The sequence below is a fragment of the Macadamia integrifolia genome, chromosome 8 (assembly GCF_013358625.1).
Source record: "Macadamia integrifolia cultivar HAES 741 chromosome 8, SCU_Mint_v3, whole genome shotgun sequence".
Lineage (NCBI taxonomy): Eukaryota > Viridiplantae > Streptophyta > Magnoliopsida > Proteales > Proteaceae > Macadamia > Macadamia integrifolia.
In genome coordinates, this window is record NC_056564.1 from 23933287 (window position 1) to 23936751 (window position 3465).

The window sequence follows — 3465 nt, forward strand, 5'->3', positions numbered from 1 at the left end:
GGGGGGGGGGGATATTATTGGTGGAATCCATTGCCGGCTTTGAATATTGTTTCCAGTTTTCCTTTTTGGACATTAATAGGTTGTTTTGAACTAATTGATGCATCTTTTTATCTAAAAAAAAAAAAAAGGTTTGTAGGTTACTTTAATGGTTCAGAAAGGCCTCTTCTTTCCCTTAAATTTCTCTTCTGTTCTCTCTCAGATGATGTACTTGATATGTTGCAAGGTACTGAGTTCAGAGGATAGTGTTAGGCCTAGCAGAATGAGAGGGGAAATAGTTTCTTACTAAACCTTATTCATTTTTTTATTTTTATTTTATTTTATTTTATTTTTTTTGTTTTTATGGTAAACCGAAAGAAGTTTACTGAAATAAAAAGTCAGTAACCCATTTATCACTGGCACCAAGTAAAGCCAAAGGGGATGAGGGTGAGGGACAGTTTCTGTTTTATGCTTTTAAACTGGGTATATATGGCAATTCAAGCTAGCGAAGCCAGTGCTTTTCACTGGTTGGTGACCTTAAATCTTGCTTACTTTGGAGATTTAATTAATTGCAAGGCTTAATCATAAGTCCTAAGTCCTAACTCTGAAAGACTGGTGCTGCTTGTGTTCACTTAGCTATGAAAGCTCAATATACATGTAGAAACCCTTTTAACTATGGTAAATTTTGGATCTATATAAATGGGCTATTAGGTACCCTCATCATGGGCTTTGGGAGTTCTTTCTGGAAGCAGTTTTATCCCGTTGAGCCCTAATAAAATTTCCCCTTTATAAGGCGGTTAGTAAAGCTGTGGTGTTTGCGCCAATCCCATGTTCACTAGGTCTTGAGGTTAAACCTCCTGACCGTTCCCTTATCCGGTTACACCCCCACCCCCTTCTTTCAATAGAGTAGGTACCGATAAAAAATTTCCCCTTTACTGGGGTGGGGAGTTGTGCCATTTGGGGGAAACAATTTGAATAGGTGGGGTCAACGCAGTATTGATGAAATGCCATTGAATGTTTAGTTTGGCTGCGCTATAATATTTTAATGAGAAAATTGTATTGTCACCCTATGATCTTTGGTCTTTGGTCTTTGGTCTTTATTCAATGTCATCTTTTGTACTTTTCGAAATATCGAAGACATTCTCTAATAATTTTAAAATTTTCAAATCCGTCCCTACCATTAGCCATCCCAGTTAACTATTGGAAGATCTATTAGTTTTGTTTAAAATGTCTAAAAATACCCTCATTCAAAGTGATTTGACCACCTTACCTTTGCCCCTTCTTCTAAACCAAAACCTGCAACTCCCCTCCCCTCTGACGAAGGTTTGCGGCTATTCATTTTTTCTGGTGAAGGTTAGCCTTCAATGGTTGTAATTTTAGGTTTTTCTAACGGTAAACTCGAACCAAAAAAGTGTTTAGAAGCATAATGAGCTCCGCAATGGCTGCACCAGTGGCTGGGCCATTGAGGATGCCCGAACAGCTACGCATTGTCGCCACATAACACCCCTTGACAGAGGCATTCTTGAATAAGAGATAAGTAGGCTTATGCCGCAGTGGTTTCTTGGCTGCCTCCTTGCGTGCCAGTGCTTACAAAGAACCCAGCTGGTTTCCCTGCAAGCTTATGTTCCTTCCACAACTACCCAGTCGAGTCAAAGAAAGACTTCATCTGGGAAGCCCTATATCCATACTTGGTCGAAAACCCAAACAGAAACCCATCAGTCGATGCCAATTCCACTGCAGATATCAATGGGATTGATTCGTCTTTGGGAGGAGCCTTCATTTTCTTGAGAATCTCATCTGATAGAATCTCAGGAACATGGTACAAGAAACCCTCGATCCCCTCGATCCCATCAATCCCTTTCTTAATTCTCTTTGCCAAACCCTCCACATGGCCAAACATGGAGTAGTAGACGATAAATATCTTCAACTTCGCAGCTGGAGATGAAATCGTGACTTCACCCGTAGGAGTGGCATCAACAGTGAGGGTCTTATCGGCGACGGCGATCGGAGCATCTGTCGCGGTCTTCGGAGGATCGTCGAAAGTAGCTAATGGCATACGCTTTTTACTGGGTACACAACCGCCTCCCTTGCCCATGGTTGCAGCGATTGGAGACAAAAAATCTGGTCGTTGATCCTTACCCAACACTTGTGCTAGTAGCTAATTTTTCCCTTTTCGTCCCTCTGAAATTACACTATTTATATGGAGATTGGAGACTGATCATCTTGAAGTAAATATTCTATTGAAGAACACATGTTTATCAGTGTATAACCAATACATTTAATCTAATCTCCCTTAGACATGGTACATATGGATTCATGGTATCGGCCTTGCCTGAGGTAGCACATGCCACCGATGATTTCTATAGTTGCAGGTTTTGGTTTAGAATAAGGGGCAAGGGTAAGGTGGTCAAATCACCTCGAGTGAGGGTGTTTTGGACATTTTAAACAAAAACTAATAGATCTTCCAATAGTTAACTGGGATGGCTAACGACAGGGATGGATTTGAAATTTTTTAAATTATTAAGGGTGTCTTTGGTATTTCAAAAAGTACAGGGGGTGGCATTGAATAAAAACCAAAGTTCAGGGGGTGACAATGCAATTTTCTCTATTTTAATTCTACATGAAATATTTAAGGCCTCATTTGGTTATAGGGGAAATTAAAAAGGATGTAAGTAACAATTTTCATACATAAAAGAAGAACTTTTATAATAATTAATAAACACATGATTATATTAGTATTCTTTTATTTTTATTAAAGAAACGTGATTGCATAAACTATATAAATTTTTTACTTTATTAATGACACTTTTTTTTAGGGGTGAATAAGAAATTTGTTAAAGACAATAGAAAAACAGAAACAACAAAGTAATGGCACTTTTTAGATGTAATTTTTTATTTACTTTTCAAATCCAAGGGATTTGGAGGCAAAATAAAGCGAAATAATAATCAAATATGAAATAATTTAGACTTAATGACATAATCATGTGGGGTAATTAGTACTACTACTACTATTATTATTATTATTATTATTATTTATTTATTTTTTGAGTCTGAAAATTTCACTTTCCTTCACTCTCTAATCTTTCCTACAGCCAAAAAAGAGCCGTAAGTAATCCCATTTTCTTAATGACATGCCAACAATAGGAGCTTCTCCTAAAAAAGCAAACTGCAATCTCATTATCATTGTTGATCGTCAAGCCATTTGTAACGGTATAATGCATGGAAGTACCAATCACATATTTAAAAAGTCTATTGTTATATATTACTATTTAACTACTTATAAATAAAAATTCCGTGGTTGGGACTTCGGACCCATCAAGAACAAAATATTGTCGAGAGGTACAAAAGGCTTGAGAATACTAACAGTTATTATGTGAAAAAATTAATGTATTTTATTTGGAAAAATTTCTATCATTCCTCCATATTTGCCTTATATTTATACATTTCTGATTTGCAAGGAAAGCAAACTTCTCTCTTTTTTTTTTTTTT

General features: G+C 36.8%; 1 protein-coding gene and 1 pseudogene across 1 annotated transcript in view; one reads left to right on the top strand and one right to left on the bottom strand.

The window, feature by feature from the left end:
* LOC122085706 (adenine phosphoribosyltransferase 3-like) overlaps nt 1–177 on the top strand; it is a 9453-nt gene extending 9276 nt beyond the window's left edge. The window contains exon 7 of the mRNA XM_042654217.1: nt 2–177. The gene's annotated coding sequence lies outside the window, so the exon portion shown is untranslated. The remainder of the gene's footprint in view (nt 1) is intronic.
* A 1342-nt stretch (nt 178–1519) lies between these two features.
* LOC122086822 lies at nt 1520–2071 on the bottom strand (annotated as a pseudogene).
* Between the last annotated feature and the right edge of the window lie 1394 nt (nt 2072–3465).